Genomic DNA, 15,758 nt, shown 5'->3' on the forward strand with positions numbered 1-15,758 from the left:
GGCACCACGCCACCTCTTCAACCGATAGCCGCGTCATATTATTAAGTGTTTAAACCTGCGCTGAAAACCTGTTCATGCGGGAGCTTCTGCTGACAAAATTTTCTAGGGTTTTGAGCAATCTACATGGTTTCCGTAGTGTAGTGGTTATCAAGTTTGCCTCACACGCGAAAGGTCCCCGGTTCGAAACCGGGCGGAAACATCAAAACTGTATTGAGATCAATAAAGTTAATGTTTAAATTCTCCTGCTTTACTATCAAGCAGCTATTCGTGATGAGTCTATCTGGAACAGAGCCTTCAGCAGCGTCTACTTGGCACCACGCCACCTCTTCAACCGATAGCCACGTCATATTATTAAGTGTTTAAACCTGCGCTGAAAACCTGTTCATGTGGGAGCTTCTGCTGACAAAATTTTCTAGGGTTATGCTCAAGCTAACAGGTTTCCGTTGTGTAGTGATTATCACGTTCGCCTAACACGCGAAAGGTCTCCGGTTTGAAACCGGGCAGAAAAAGTTTCATTGTTTTGAGATATACAAAGTTAATGTTTAAATTCTCCTGCTTTACTATCAAGCAGCTATTCGGGAAAAGTCTATCTGGAACAGAAACTTCAGCAGCGTCTACTTGGCACCACGCCACCTCTTCAACCGATAGCCTCGTCATATTATTAAGTATTTAAACCAACGTGGAAAACCTGTTCATGCGGGTGCTTCTGATAACAATATTTTCTAGTTTTTTTTTCTTTCGCACAGGTTTCCGTAGTGTAGTGGTTATCACGTTCGCCTTACACGCGAAAGGTCCCCGGTTCAAGACCGGGCGGAAACAGCATTAATTACAAATTTAATGTTTAAATTCTCCTGCTTTGCTATCAAGCAGCTATTCGGGAAAAGTCTGTCTGGAACAGGACCTTCAGCAGTGACTACTTGGCACCACACCACCTCTTCAACCGACAGCCTCGTCTTATTATTAAGTGTTTAAACCTGCGCTGAAAACCTGTTCATGTGGGAGCTTCTGCTGACAAAATGTTCTAGGGTTATACTCAAGCTAATAGGTTTCCGTTGTGTAGTGATTATCACGTTCGCCTATCACGCGATAGGTCCCCGGTTCGAAACCGGGCAGAAACAGTTTCATCGTTTTGAGATATACAAAGTTAATGTTTAAATTCTCCTGCTTTACTATCAAGCAGCTGTTCGGGAAAAGGCTACCTGGAACAGAAACTTCAGCAGCGTCTACTTGGCACCACGCCAACTCTTCAACCGATAGCCGCGTCATATTATTAAGTGTTTAAACCTGTGCTGAAAACCTGTTCATGTGGGAGCTTCTGCTGACAAAATTTTCTAGGGTTATGCTCAAGCTAATAGGTTTCCGTTGTGTAGTGATTATCACGTTCGCCCAACACGCGATAGGTCCCCGGTTCGAAACCGGGCAGAAACAGTTTCATCGTTTGAGATATACAAAGTTAATGTTTAAATTCTCCTGCTTTACTATCAAGCAGCTGTTCGGGAAAAGGCTATCTGGAACAGAAACTTCAGCAGCGTCTACTTGGCACCACGCCACCTCTTCAACCGATAGCCGCGTCATATTATTAAGTGTTTAAACCTGCGCTGAAAACCTGTTCATGCGGGAGCTTCTGCTGACAACATTTTCTAGGGTTTTGAGCAATCTACATGGTTTCCGTAGTGTAGTGGTTATCACGTTCGCCTCACACGCGAAAGGTCCCCGGTTCGAAACCGGGCGGAAACATCAAAACTGTTTTGAGATCAATAAAGTTAATGTTTAAATTCTCCTACTTTACTATCAAGCAGCTATTCGTGATGAGTCTATCTGGAACAGAGCCTTCAGCAGCGTCTACTTGGCACCACGCCACCTCTTCAACCGATAGCCACGTCATATTATTAAGTGTTTAAACCTGCGCTGAAAACCTGTTCATGTGGGAGCTTCTGCTGACAACATTTTCTAGGGTTATGCAAAAGCTAACAGGTTTCCGTTGTGTAGTGATTATCACGTTCGCCTAACACGCGAAAGGTCTCCGGTTTGAAACCGGGCAGAAAAAGTTTCATTGTTTTGAGATATACAAAGTTAATGTTTAAATTCTCCTGCTTTACTATCAAGCTGCTATTCGGGAAAAGTCTATCTGGAACAGAAACTTCAGCAGCGTCTACTTGGCACCACGCCACCTCTTCAACCGATAGCCTCGTCATATTATTAAGTATTTAAACCAACGTGGAAAACCTGTTCATGCGGGTGCTTCTGATAACAATATTTTCTAGTTTTTTTTACTTTCGCACAGGTTTCCGTAGTGTAGTGGTTATCACGTTCGCCTTACACGCGAAAGGTCCCCGGTTCAAGACCGGGCGGAAACAGCATTAATTACAAATTTAATGTTTAAATTCTCCTGCTTTGCTATCAAGCAGCTATTCGGGAAAAGTCTGTCTGGAACAGGACCTTCAGCAGTGACTACTTGGCACCACACCACCTCTTCAACCGACAGCCTCGTCTTATTATTAAGTGTTTAAACCTGCGCTGAAAACCTGTTCATGTGGGAGCTTCTGCTGACAAAATGTTCTAGGGTTATGCTCAAGCTAATAGGTTTCCGTTGTGTAGTGATTATCACGTTCGCCTAACACGCGATAGGTCCCCGGTTCGAAACCGGGCAGAAACAGTTTCATCGTTTTGAGATATACAAAGTTAATGTTTAAATTCTCCTGCTTTACTATCAAGCAGCTGTTTGGGAAAAGGCTATCTGGAACAGAAACTTCAGCAGCGTCTACTTGGCACCACGCCACCTCTTCAACCGATAGCCACGTCATATTATTAAGTGTTTAAACCTGCGCTGAAAACCTGTTCATGTGGGAGCTTCTGCTGACAAAATTTTCTAGGGTTATGCTCAAGCTAACAGGTTTCCGTAGTGTAGTGATTATCACGTTCGCCTAACACGCGAAAGGTCTCCGGTTTGAAACCGGGCAGAAAAAGTTTCATTGTTTTGAGATATACAAAGTTAATGTTTAAATTCTCCTGCTTTACTATCAAGCAGCTATTCGGGAAAAGTCTATCTGGAACAGAAACTTCAGCAGCGTCTACTTGGCACCACGCCACCTCTTCAACCGATAGCCTCGTCATATTATTAAGTATTTAAACCAACGTGGAAAACCTGTTCATGCGGGTGCTTCTGATAACAATATTTTCTAGTTTTTTTTTCTTTCGCACAGGTTTCCGTAGTGTAGTGGTTATCACGTTCGCCTTACACGCGAAAGGTCCCCGGTTCAAGACCGGGCGGAAACAGCATTAATTACAAATTTAATGTTTAAATTCTCCTGCTTTGCTATCAAGCAGCTATTCGGGAAAAGTCTGTCTGGAACAGGACATTCAGCAGTGACTACTTGGCACCACACCACCTCTTCAACCGACAGCCTCGTCTTATTATTAAGTGTTTAAACCTGCGCTGAAAACCTGTTCATGTGGGAGCTTCTGCTGACAAAATGTTCTAGGGTTATACTCAAGCTAATAGGTTTCCGTTGTGTAGTGATTATCACGTTCGCCTATCACGCGATAGGTCCCCGGTTCGAAACCGGGCAGAAACAGTTTCATCGTTTTGAGATATACAAAGTTAATGTTTAAATTCTCCTGCTTTACTATCAAGCAGCTGTTCGGGAAAAGGCTACCTGGAACAGAAACTTCAGCAGCGTCTACTTGGCACCACGCCAACTCTTCAACCGATAGCCGCGTCATATTATTAAGTGTTTAAACCTGTGCTGAAAACCTGTTCATGTGGGAGCTTCTGCTGACAAAATTTTCTAGGGTTATGCTCAAGCTAATAGGTTTCCGTTGTGTAGTGATTATCACGTTCGCCCAACACGCGATAGGTCCCCGGTTCGAAACCGGGCAGAAACAGTTTCATCGTTTTGAGATATACAAAGTTAATGTTTAAATTCTCCTGCTTTACTATCAAGCAGCTGTTCGGGAAAAGGCTATCTGGAACAGAAACTTCAGCAGCGTCTACTTGGCACCACGCCACCTCTTCAACCGATAGCCGCGTCATATTATTAAGTGTTTAAACCTGCGCTGAAAACCTGTTCATGCGGGAGCTTCTGCTGACAACATTTTCTAGGGTTTTGAGCAATCTACATGGTTTCCGTAGTGTAGTGGTTATCACGTTCGCCTCACACGCGAAAGGTCCCCGGTTCGAAACCGGGCGGAAACATCAAAACTGTTTTGAGATCAATAAAGTTAATGTTTAAATTCTCCTACTTTACTATCAAGCAGCTATTCGTGATGAGTCTATCTGGAACAGAGCCTTCAGCAGCGTCTACTTGGCACCACGCCACCTCTTCAACCGATAGCCACGTCATATTATTAAGTGTTTAAACCTGCGCTGAAAACCTGTTCATGTGGGAGCTTCTGCTGACAACATTTTCTAGGGTTATGCAAAGCTAACAGGTTTCCGTTGTGTAGTGATTATCACGTTCGCCTAACACGCGAAAGGTCTCCGGTTTGAAACCGGGCAGAAAAAGTTTCATTGTTTTGAGATATACAAAGTTAATGTTTAAATTCTCCTGCTTTAGTATCAAGCTGCTATTCGGGAAAAGTCTATCTGGAACAGAAACTTCAGCAGCGTCTACTTGGCACCACGCCACCTCTTCAACCGATAGCCTCGTCATATTATTAAGTATTTAAACCAACGTGGAAAACCTGTTCATGCGGGTGCTTCTGATAACAATATTTTCTAGTTTTTTTTACTTTCGCACAGGTTTCCGTAGTGTAGTGGTTATCACGTTCGCCTTACACGCGAAAGGTCCCCGGTTCAAGACCGGGCGGAAACAGCATTAATTACAAATTTAATGTTTAAATTCTCCTGCTTTGCTATCAAGCAGCTATTCGGGAAAAGTCTGTCTGGAACAGGACCTTCAGCAGTGACTACTTGGCACCACACCACCTCTTCAACCGACAGCCTCGTCTTATTATTAAGTGTTTAAACCTGCGCTGAAAACCTGTTCATGTGGGAGCTTCTGCTGACAAAATGTTCTAGGGTTATGCTCAAGCTAATAGGTTTCCGTTGTGTAGTGATTATCACGTTCGCCTAACACGCGATAGGTCCCCGGTTCGAAACCGGGCAGAAACAGTTTCATCGTTTTGAGATATACAAAGTTAATGTTTAAATTCTCCTGCTTTACTATCAAGCAGCTGTTTGGGAAAAGGCTATCTGGAACAGAAACTTCAGCAGCGTCTACTTGGCACCACGCCAACTCTTCAACCGATAGCCGCGTCATATTATTAAGTGTTTAAACCTGTGCTGAAAACCTGTTCATGCGGGAGCTTCTGCTGACACAATTTTCTAGGGTTTTCCGTAGTGTAGTGATTATCACGTTCGCCTAACACGCGAAAGGTCTCCGGTTTGAAACCGGGCAGAAACAGTTTTATTGCTTTGAGATATACAAAGTTAATGTTTAAATTCTCCTGCTTTACTATCAAGCAGCTATTCGGGAAAAGTCTATCTGGAACAGAAACTTCAGCAGCGTCTACTTGGCACCACGCCACCTCTTCAACCGATAGCCGCGTCATATTATTAAGTGTTTAAACCTGCGCTGAAAACCTGTTCATGCGGGAGCTTCTGCTGACAAAATTTTCTAGGGTTTTGAGCAATCTACATGGTTTCCGTAGTGTAGTGGTTATCAAGTTTGCCTCACACGCGAAAGGTCCCCGGTTCGAAACCGGGCGGAAACATCAAAACTGTATTGAGATCAATAAAGTTAATGTTTAAATTCTCCTGCTTTACTATCAAGCAGCTATTCGTGATGAGTCTATCTGGAACAGAGCCTTCAGCAGCGTCTACTTGGCACCACGCCACCTCTTCAACCGATAGCCACGTCATATTATTAAGTGTTTAAACCTGCGCTGAAAACCTGTTCATGTGGGAGCTTCTGCTGACAAATTTTCTAGGGTTATGCTCAAGCTAACAGGTTTCCGTTGTGTAGTGATTATCACGTTCGCCTAACACGCGAAAGGTCTCCGGTTTGAAACCGGGCAGAAAAAGTTTCATTGTTTTGAGATATACAAAGTTAATGTTTAAATTCTCCTGCTTTACTATCAAGCAGCTATTCGGGAAAAGTCTATCTGGAACAGAAACTTCAGCAGCGTCTACTTGGCACCACGCCACCTCTTCAACCGATAGCCTCCTCATATTATTAAGTATTTAAACCAACGTGGAAAACCTGTTCATGCGGGTGCTTCTGATAACAAAATTTCTAGTTTTTTTTTCTTTCGCACAGGTTTCCGTAGTGTAGTGGTTATCACGTTCGCCTTACACGCGAAAGGTCCCCGGTTCAAGACCGGGCGGAAACAGCATTAATTACAAATTTAATGTTTAAATTCTCCTGCTTTGCTATCAAGCAGCTATTCGGGAAAAGTCTGTCTGGAACAGGACCTTCAGCAGTGACTACTTGGCACCACACCACCTCTTCAACCGACAGCCTCGTCTTATTATTAAGTGTTTAAACCTGCGCTGAAAACCTGTTCATGTGGGAGCTTCTGCTGACAAAATGTTCTAGGGTTATGCTCAAGCTAATAGGTTTCCGTTGTGTAGTGATTATCACGTTCGCCTAACACGCGATAGGTCCCCGGTTCGAAACCGGGCAGAAACAGTTTCGTCGTTTTGAGATATACAAAGTTAATGTTTAAATTCTCCTGCTTTACTATCAAGCAGCTGTTCGGGAAAAGGCTATCTGGAACAGAAACTTCAGCAGCGTCTACTTGGCACCACGCCACCTCTTCAACCGATAGCCGCGTCATATTATTAAGTGTTTAAACCTGCGCTGAAAACCTGTTCATGCGGGAGCTTCTGCTGACAACATTTTCTAGGGTTTTGAGCAATCTACATGGTTTCCGTAGTGTAGTGGTTATCACGTTCGCCTCACACGCGAAAGGTCCCCGGTTCGAAACCGGGCGGAAACATCAAAACTGTTTTGAGATCAATAAAGTTAATGTTTAAATTCTCCTACTTTACTATCAAGCAGCTATTCGTGATGAGTCTATCTGGAACAGAGCCTTCAGCAGCGTCTACTTGGCACCACGCCACCTCTTCAACCGATAGCCACGTCATATTATTAAGTGTTTAAACCTGCGCTGAAAACCTGTTCATGTGGGAGCTTCTGCTGACAACATTTTCTAGGGTTATGCAAAAGCTAACAGGTTTCCGTTGTGTAGTGATTATCACGTTCGCCTAACACGCGAAAGGTCTCCGGTTTGAAACCGGGCAGAAAAAGTTTCATTGTTTTGAGATATACAAAGTTAATGTTTAAATTCTCCTGCTTTACTATCAAGCTGCTATTCGGGAAAAGTCTATCTGGAACAGAAACTTCAGCAGCGTCTACTTGGCACCACGCCACCTCTTCAACCGATAGCCTCGTCATATTATTAAGTATTTAAACCAACGTGGAAAACCTGTTCATGCGGGTGCTTCTGATAACAATATTTTCTAGTTTTTTTTTCTTTCGCACAGGTTTGCGTAGTGTAGTGGTTATAACGTTCGCCTTACACGCGAAAGGTCCCCGGTTCAAGACCGGGCGGAAACAGCATTAATTACAAATTTAATGTTTAAATTCTCCTGCTTTGCTATCAAGCAGCTATTCGGGAAAAGTCTGTCTGGAACAGGACCTTCAGCAGTGACTACTTGGCACCACACCACCTCTTCAACCGACAGCCTCGTCTTATTATTAAGTGTTTAAACCTGCGCTGAAAACCTGTTCATGTGGGAGCTTCTGCTGACAAAATGTTCTAGGGTTATGCTCAAGCTAATAGGTTTCCGTTGTGTAGTGATTATCACGTTCGCCTAACACGCGATAGGTCCCCGGTTCGAAACCGGGCAGAAACAGTTTCATCGTTTTGAGATATACAAAGTTAATGTTTAAATTCTCCTGCTTTACTATCAAGCAGCTGTTTGGGAAAAGGCTATCTGGAACAGAAACTTCAGCAGCGTCTACTTGGCACCACGCCAACTCTTCAACCGATAGCCGCGTCATATTATTAAGTGTTTAAACCTGTGCTGAAAACCTGTTCATGCGGGAGCTTCTGCTGACACAATTTTCTAGGGTTTTCCGTAGTGTAGTGATTATCACGTTCGCCTAACACGCGAAAGGTCTCCGGTTTGAAACCGGGCAGAAACAGTTTTATTGCTTTGAGATATACAAAGTTAATGTTTAAATTCTCCTGCTTTACTATCAAGCAGCTATTCGGGAAAAGTCTATCTGGAACAGAAACTTCAGCAGCGTCTACTTGGCACCACGCCACCTCTTCAACCGATAGCCGCGTCATATTATTAAGTGTTTAAACCTGCGCTGAAAACCTGTTCATGCGGGAGCTTCTGCTGACAAAATTTTCTAGGGTTTTGAGCAATCTACATGGTTTCCGTAGTGTAGTGGTTATCACGTTCGCCTCACACGCGAAAGGTCCCCGGTTCGAAACCGGGCGGAAACATCAAAACTGTTTTGAGATCAATAAAGTTAATGTTTAAATTCTCCTGCTTTACTATCAAGCAGCTATTCGTGATGAGTCTATCTGGAACAGAGCCTTCAGCAGCGTCTACTTGGCACCACGCCACCTCTTCAACCGATAGCCACGCCATATTATCAAGTGTTTAAACCTGCGCTGAAAACCTGTTCATGTGGGAGCTTCTGCTGACAAAATTTTCTAGGGTTATGCTCAAGCTAACAGGTTTCCGTTGTGTAGTGATTATCACGTTCGCCTAACACGCGAAAGGTCTCCGGTTTGAAACCGGGCAGAAAAAGTTTCATTGTTTTGAGATATACAAAGTTAATGTTTAAATTCTCCTGCTTTACTATCAAGCAGCTATTCGGGAAAAGTCTATCTGGAACAGAAACTTCAGCAGCGTCTACTTGGCACCACGCCACCTCTTCAACCGATAGCCTCGTCATATTATTAAGTATTTAAACCAACGTGGAAAACCTGTTCATGCGGGTGCTTCTGATAACAATATTTTCTAGTTTTTTTTTCTTTCGCACAGGTTTCCGTAGTGTAGTGGTTATCACGTTCGCCTTACACGCGAAAGGTCCCCGGTTCAAGACCGGGCGGAAACAGCATTAATTACAAATTTAATGTTTAAATTCTCCTGCTTTGCTATCAAGCAGCTATTCGGGAAAAGTCTGTCTGGAACAGGACCTTCAGCAGTGACTACTTGGCACCACACCACCTCTTCAACCGACAGCCTCGTCTTATTATTAAATGTTTAAACCTGCGCTGAAAACCTGTTCATGTGGGAGCTTCTGCTGACAAATTTTCTAGGGTTATGCTCAAGCTAATAGGTTTCCGTTGTGTAGTGATTATCACGTTCGCCTAACACGCGATAGGTCCCCGGTTTGAAACCGGGCAGAAACAGTTTCATCGTTTTGAGATATACAAAGTTAATGTTTAAATTCTCCTGCTTTACTATCAAGCAGCTGTTCGGGAAAAGGCTATCTGGAACAGAAACTTCAGCAGCGTCTACTTGGCACCACGCCAACTCTTCAACCGATAGCCGCGTCATATTATTAAGTGTTTAAACCTGTGCTGAAAACCTGTTCATGCGGGAGCTTCTGCTGACAAAATTTTCTAGGGTTTTCCGTAGTGTAGTGATTATCACGTTCGCCTAACACGCGAAAGGTCTCCGGTTTGAAACCGGGCAGAAACAGTTTTATTGCTTTGAGATATACAAAGTTAATGTTTAAATTCTCCTGCTTTACTATCAAGCAGCTATTCGGGAAAAGTCTATCTGGAACAGAAACTTCAGCAGCGTCTACTTGGCACCACGCCACCTCTTCAACCGATAGCCGCGTCATATTATTAAGTGTTTAAACCTGCGCTGAAAACCTGTTCATGCGGGAGCTTCTGCTGACAAAATTTTCTAGGGTTTTGAGCAATCTACATGGTTTCCGTAGTGTAGTGGTTATCAAGTTTGCCTCACACGCGAAAGGTCCCCGGTTCGAAACCGGGCGGAAACATCAAAACTGTATTGAGATCAATAAAGTTAATGTTTAAATTCTCCTGCTTTACTATCAAGCAGCTATTCGTGATGAGTCTATCTGGAACAGAGCCTTCAGCAGCGTCTACTTGGCACCACGCCACCTCTTCAACCGATAGCCATGTCATATTATTAAGTGTTTAAACCTGCGCTGAAAACCTGTTCATGTGGGAGCTTCTGCTGACAAAATTTTCTAGGGTTATGCTCAAGCTAACAGGTTTCCGTTGTGTAGTGATTATCACGTTCGCCTAACACGCGAAAGGTCTCCGGTTTGAAACCGGGCAGAAAAAGTTTCATTGTTTTGAGATATACAAAGTTAATGTTTAAATTCTCCTGCTTTACTATCAAGCAGCTATTCGGGAAAAGTCTATCTGGAACAGAAACTTCAGCAGCGTCTACTTGGCACCACGCCACCTCTTCAACCGATAGCCTCCTCATATTATTAAGTATTTAAACCAACGTGGAAAACCTGTTCATGCGGGTGCTTCTGATAACAAAATTTCTAGTTTTTTTTTCTTTCGCACAGGTTTCCGTAGTGTAGTGGTTATCACGTTCGCCTTACATGCGAAAGGTCCCCGGTTCAAGACCGGGCGGAAACAGCATTAATTACAAATTTAATGTTTAAATTCTCCTGCTTTGCTATCAAGCAGCTATTCGGGAAAAGTCTGTCTGGAACAGGACCTTCAGCAGTGACTACTTGGCACCACACCACCTCTTCAACCGACAGCCTCGTCTTATTATTAAGTGTTTAAACCTGCGCTGAAAACCTGTTCATGTGGGAGCTTCTGCTGACAAAATGTTCTAGGGTTATGCTCAAGCTAATAGGTTTCCGTTGTGTAGTGAATATCACGTTCGCCTAACACGCGATAGGTCCCCGGTTCGAAACCGGGCAGAAACAGTTTCATCGTTTTGAGATATACAAAGTCAATGTTTAAATTCTCCTGCTTTACTATCAAGAAGCTGTTCGGGAAAAGGCTATCTGGAACAGAAACTTCAGCAGCGTCTACTTGGCACCACGCCAACTCTTCAACCGATAGCCGCGTCATATTATTAAGTGTTTAAACCTGTGCTGAAAACCTGTTCATGCGGGAGCTTCTGCTGACAAAATTTTCTAGGTTTTTCCGTAGTGTAGTGATTATCACGTTCGCCTAACACGGGAAAGGTCTCCGGTTTGAAACCGGGCAGAAACAGTTTTATTGCTTTGAGATATACAAAGTTAATGTTTAAATTCTCCTGCTTTACTATCAAGCAGCTGTTCGGGAAAAGGCTATCTGGAACAGAAACTTCAGCAGCGTCTACTTGGCACCACGCCACCTCTTCAACCGATAGCCGCGTCATATTATTAAGTGTTTAAACCTGCGCTGAAAACCTGTTCATGCGGGAGCTTCTGCTGACAACATTTTCTAGGGTTTTGAGCAATCTACATGGTTTCCGTAGTGTAGTGGTTATCACGTTCGCCTCACACGCGAAAGGTCCCTGGTTCGAAACCGGGCGGAAACATCAAAACTGTTTTGAGATCAATAAAGTTAATGTTTAAATTCTCCTACTTTACTATCAAGCAGCTATTCGTGATGAGTCTATCTGGAACAGAGCCTTCAGCAGCGTCTACTTGGCACCACGCCACCTCTTCAACCGATAGCCACGTCATATTATTAAGTGTTTAAACCTGCGCTGAAAACCTGTTCATGTGGGAGCTTCTGCTGACAACATTTTCTAGGGTTATGCAAAAGCTAACAGGTTTCCGTTGTGTAGTGATTATCACGTTCGCCTAACACGCGAAAGGTCTCCGGTTTGAAACCGGGCAGAAAAAGTTTCATTGTTTTGAGATATACAAAGTTAATGTTTAAATTCTCCTGCTTTACTATCAAGCTGCTATTCGGGAAAAGTCTATCTGGAACAGAAACTTCAGCAGCGTCTACTTGGCACCACGCCACCTCTTCAACCGATAGCCTCGTCATATTATTAAGTATTTAAACCAACGTGGAAAACCTGTTCATGCGGGTGCTTCTGATAACAATATTTTCTAGTTTTTTTTTCTTTCGCACAGGTTTCCGTAGTGTAGTGGTTATCACGTTCGCCTTACACGCGAAAGGTCCCCGGTTCAAGACCGGGCGGAAACAGCATTAATTACAAATTTAATGTTTAAATTCTCCTGCTTTGCTATCAAGCAGCTATTCGGGAAAAGTCTGTCTGGAACAGGACCTTCAGCAGTGACTACTTGGCACCACACCACCTCTTCAACCGACAGCCTCGTCTTATTATTAAGTGTTTAAACCTGCGCTGAAAACCTGTTCATGTGGGAGCTTCTGCTGACAAAATGTTCTAGGGTTATGCTCAAGCTAATAGGTTTCCGTTGTGTAGTGATTATCACGTTCGCCTAACACGTGATAGGTCCCCGGTTCGAAACCGGGCAGAAACAGTTTCATCGTTTTGAGATATACAAAGTTAATGTTTAAATTCTCCTGCTTTACTATCAAGCAGCTGTTTGGGAAAAGGCTATCTGGAACAGAAACTTCAGCAGCGTCTACTTGGCACCACGCCAACTCTTCAACCGATAGCCGCGTCATATTATTAAGTGTTTAAACCTGTGCTGAAAACCTGTTCATGCGGGAGCTTCTGCTGACACAATTTTCTAGGGTTTTCCGTAGTGTAGTGATTATCACGTTCGCCTAACACGCGAAAGATCTCCGGTTTGAAACCGGGCAGAAACAGTTTTATTGCTTTGAGATATACAAAGTTAATGTTTAAATTCTCCTGCTTTACTATCAAGCAGCTATTCGGGAAAAGTCTATCTGGAACAGAAACTTCAGCAGCGTCTACTTGGCACCACGCCACCTCTTCAACCGATAGCCGCGTCATATTATTAAGTGTTTAAACCTGCGCTGAAAACCTGTTCATGCGGGAGCTTCTGCTGACAAAATTTTCTAGGGTTTTGAGCAATCTACATGGTTTCCGTAGTGTAGTGGTTATCACGTTCGCCTCACACGCGAAAGGTCCCCGGTTCGAAACCGGGCGGAAACATCAAAACTGTTTTGAGATCAATAAAGTTAATGTTTAAATTCTCCTGCTTTACTATCAAGCAGCTATTCGTGATGAGTCTATCTGGAACAGAGCCTTCAGCAGCGTCTACTTGGCACCACGCCACCTCTTCAACCGATAGCCACGTCATATTATTAAGTGTTTAAACCTGCGCTGAAAACCTGTTCATGTGGGAGCTTCTGCTGACAAAATTTTCTAGGGTTATGCTCAAGCTACTAGGTTTCCGTTGTGTAGTGATTATCACGTTCGCCTAACACGCGAAAGGTCTCCGGTTTGAAACCGGGCAGAAAAAGTTTCATCGTTTTGAGATATACAAAGTTAATGTTTAAATTCTCCTGCTTTACTATCAAGCAGCTGTTTGGGAAAAGGCTATCTGGAACAGAAACTTCAGCAGCGTCTACTTGGCACCACGCCAACTCTTCAACCGATAGCCGCGTCATATATTAAGTGTTTAAACCTGTGCTGAAAACCTGTTCATGCGGGAGCTTCTGCTGACACAATTTTCTGGGGTTTTCCGTAGTGTAGTGATTATCACGTTCGCCTAACACGCGAAAGGTCTCCGGTTTGAAACCGGGCAGAAACAGTTTTATTGCTTTGAGATATACAAGTTAATGTTTAAATTCTCCTGCTTTACTATCAAGCAGCTATTCGGGAAAAGTCTATCTGGAACAGAAACTTCAGCAGCGTCTACTTGGCACCACGCCACCTCTTCAACCGATAGCCGCGTCATATTATTAAGTGTTAAACCTGCGCTGAAAACCTGTTCATGCGGGAGCTTCTGCTGACAAAATTTTCTAGGGTTTTGAACAATCTACATGGTTTCCGTAGTGTAGTGGTTATCACGTTCGCCTCACACGCGAAAGGTCCCCGGTTCGAAACCGGGCGGAAACATCAAAACTGTTTTGAGATCAATAAAGTTAATGTTTAAATTCTCCTGCTTTACTATCAAGCAGCTATTCGTGATGAGTCTATCTGGAACAGAGCCTTCAGCAGCGTCTACTTGGCACCACGCCACCTCTTCAACCGATAGCCACGTCATATTATTAAGTGTTTAAACCTGCGCTGAAAACCTGTTCATGTGGGAGCTTCTGCTGACAAAATTTTCTAGGGTTATGCTCAAGCTAACAGGTTTCCGTTGTGTAGTGATTATCACGTTCGCCTAACACGCGAAAGGTCTCCGGTTTGATACCGGGCAGAAAAAGTTTCATTGTTTTGAGATATACAAAGTTAATGTTTAAATTCTCCTGCTTACTATCAAGCAGCTATTCGGGAAAAGTCTATCTGGAACAGAAACTTCAGCAGCGTCTACTTGGCACCACGCCACCTCTTCAACCGATAGCCTCGTCATATTATTAAGTATTTAAACCAACGTGGAAAACCTGTTCATGCGGGTGCTTCTGATAACAATATTTTCTAGTTTTTTTTTCTTTAGCACAGGTTTCCGTAGTGTAGTGGTTATCACGTTCGCCTTACACGCGAAAGGTCCCCGGTTCAAGACCGGGCGGAAACAGCATTAATTACAAATTTAATGTTTAAATTCTCCTGCTTTGCTATCAAGCAGCTATTCGGGAAAAGTCTGTCTGGAACAGGACCTTCAGCAGTGACTACTTGGCACCACACCACCTCTTCAACCGACAGCCTCGTCTTATTATTAAAGTGTTTAAACCTGCGCTGAAAACCTGTTCATGTGGGAGCTTCTGCTGACAAAATTTTCTAGGGTTATGCTCAAGCTAATAGGTTTCCGTTGTGTAGTGATTATCACGTTCGCCTAACACGCGATAGGTCCCCGGTTCGAAACCGGGGCAGAAACAGTTTCATCGTTTTGAGACATACAAAGTTAATGTTTAAATTCTCCTGCTTTACTATCAAGCAGCTGTTCGGGAAAAGGCTATCTGGAACAGAAACTTCAGCAGCGTCTACTTGGCACCACGCCAACTCTTCAACCGATAGCCGCGTCATATTATTAAGTGTTTAAACCTGTGCTGAAAACCTGTTCATGCGGGAGCTTCTGCTGACAAAATTTTCTAGGGTTTTCCGTAGTGTAATGATTATCACGTTCGCCTAACACGCGAAAGGTCTCCGGTTTGAAACCGGGCAGAAACAGTTTTATTGCTTTGAGATATACAAAGTTAATGTTTAAATTCTCCTGCTTTACTATCAAGCAGCTGTTCGGGAAAAGGCTATCTGGAACAGAAACTTCAGCAGCGTCTACTTGGCACCACGCCACCTCTTCAACCGATAGCCGCGTCATATTATTAAGTGTTTAAACCTGCGCTGAAAACCTGTTCATGCGGGAGCTTCTGCTGACAACATTTTCTAGGGTTTTGAGCAATCTACATGGTTTCCGTAGTGTAGTGGTTATCACGTTCGCCTCACACGCGAAAGGTCCCTGGTTCGAAACCGGGCGGAAACATCAAAACTGTTTTGAGATCAATAAAGTTAATGTTTAAATTCTCCTACTTTACTATCAAGCAGCTATTCGTGATGAGTCTATCTGGAACAGAGCCTTCAGCCAGCGTCTACTTGGCACCACGCCACCTCTTCAACCGATAGCCACGTCATATTATTAAGTGTTTAAACCTGCGCTGAAAACCTGTTCATGTGGAGCTTCTGCTGACAACATTTTCTAGGGTTATGCAAAAGCTAACAGGTTCCGTTGTGTAGTGATTATCACGTTCGCCTAACACGCGAAAGGTCTCCGGTTTGAAACCGGGCA

General features: G+C 43.5%; 17 non-coding genes across 17 annotated transcripts; all 17 read left to right on the top strand.

Annotated features, from left to right (window-relative positions):
* The first annotated feature begins 746 nt into the window (after window positions 1-746).
* On the top strand, window positions 747-819 carry trnav-uac (transfer RNA valine (anticodon UAC)). Its single transcript has one exon. It is a non-coding gene; the product is annotated as a tRNA-Val (tRNA).
* An 845-nt stretch (window positions 820-1,664) lies between these two features.
* trnav-cac (transfer RNA valine (anticodon CAC)) lies at window positions 1,665-1,737 on the top strand. The gene has a single exon. It is a non-coding gene; the product is annotated as a tRNA-Val (tRNA).
* A 547-nt stretch (window positions 1,738-2,284) lies between these two features.
* On the top strand, window positions 2,285-2,357 carry trnav-uac (transfer RNA valine (anticodon UAC)). Its single transcript has one exon. It is a non-coding gene; the product is annotated as a tRNA-Val (tRNA).
* Window positions 2,358-3,203: 846 nt separating this feature from the next.
* trnav-uac (transfer RNA valine (anticodon UAC)) lies at window positions 3,204-3,276 on the top strand. The gene has a single exon. It is a non-coding gene; the product is annotated as a tRNA-Val (tRNA).
* Window positions 3,277-4,122: 846 nt separating this feature from the next.
* On the top strand, window positions 4,123-4,195 carry trnav-cac (transfer RNA valine (anticodon CAC)). Its single transcript has one exon. It is a non-coding gene; the product is annotated as a tRNA-Val (tRNA).
* Window positions 4,196-4,741: 546 nt separating this feature from the next.
* trnav-uac (transfer RNA valine (anticodon UAC)) lies at window positions 4,742-4,814 on the top strand. Its single transcript has one exon. It is a non-coding gene; the product is annotated as a tRNA-Val (tRNA).
* Window positions 4,815-6,260: 1,446 nt separating this feature from the next.
* trnav-uac (transfer RNA valine (anticodon UAC)) lies at window positions 6,261-6,333 on the top strand. The gene has a single exon. It is a non-coding gene; the product is annotated as a tRNA-Val (tRNA).
* Window positions 6,334-6,869: 536 nt separating this feature from the next.
* Window positions 6,870-6,942, top strand: trnav-cac (transfer RNA valine (anticodon CAC)). Its single transcript has one exon. It is a non-coding gene; the product is annotated as a tRNA-Val (tRNA).
* Window positions 6,943-8,390: 1,448 nt separating this feature from the next.
* On the top strand, window positions 8,391-8,463 carry trnav-cac (transfer RNA valine (anticodon CAC)). Its single transcript has one exon. It is a non-coding gene; the product is annotated as a tRNA-Val (tRNA).
* A 547-nt stretch (window positions 8,464-9,010) lies between these two features.
* Window positions 9,011-9,083, top strand: trnav-uac (transfer RNA valine (anticodon UAC)). Its single transcript has one exon. It is a non-coding gene; the product is annotated as a tRNA-Val (tRNA).
* A 1,446-nt stretch (window positions 9,084-10,529) lies between these two features.
* trnav-uac (transfer RNA valine (anticodon UAC)) lies at window positions 10,530-10,602 on the top strand. Its single transcript has one exon. It is a non-coding gene; the product is annotated as a tRNA-Val (tRNA).
* An 828-nt stretch (window positions 10,603-11,430) lies between these two features.
* On the top strand, window positions 11,431-11,503 carry trnav-cac (transfer RNA valine (anticodon CAC)). Its single transcript has one exon. It is a non-coding gene; the product is annotated as a tRNA-Val (tRNA).
* Window positions 11,504-12,050: 547 nt separating this feature from the next.
* Window positions 12,051-12,123, top strand: trnav-uac (transfer RNA valine (anticodon UAC)). The gene has a single exon. It is a non-coding gene; the product is annotated as a tRNA-Val (tRNA).
* An 828-nt stretch (window positions 12,124-12,951) lies between these two features.
* On the top strand, window positions 12,952-13,024 carry trnav-cac (transfer RNA valine (anticodon CAC)). The gene has a single exon. It is a non-coding gene; the product is annotated as a tRNA-Val (tRNA).
* An 836-nt stretch (window positions 13,025-13,860) lies between these two features.
* trnav-cac (transfer RNA valine (anticodon CAC)) lies at window positions 13,861-13,933 on the top strand. Its single transcript has one exon. It is a non-coding gene; the product is annotated as a tRNA-Val (tRNA).
* Window positions 13,934-14,479: 546 nt separating this feature from the next.
* On the top strand, window positions 14,480-14,552 carry trnav-uac (transfer RNA valine (anticodon UAC)). Its single transcript has one exon. It is a non-coding gene; the product is annotated as a tRNA-Val (tRNA).
* Window positions 14,553-15,382: 830 nt separating this feature from the next.
* trnav-cac (transfer RNA valine (anticodon CAC)) lies at window positions 15,383-15,455 on the top strand. The gene has a single exon. It is a non-coding gene; the product is annotated as a tRNA-Val (tRNA).
* Window positions 15,456-15,758: the final 303 nt, after the last annotated feature.

The sequence above is a fragment of the Gadus chalcogrammus genome, chromosome 5 (assembly GCF_026213295.1).
Source record: "Gadus chalcogrammus isolate NIFS_2021 chromosome 5, NIFS_Gcha_1.0, whole genome shotgun sequence".
In the NCBI taxonomy this organism is placed as follows: Eukaryota; Metazoa; Chordata; class Actinopteri; order Gadiformes; family Gadidae; genus Gadus; species Gadus chalcogrammus.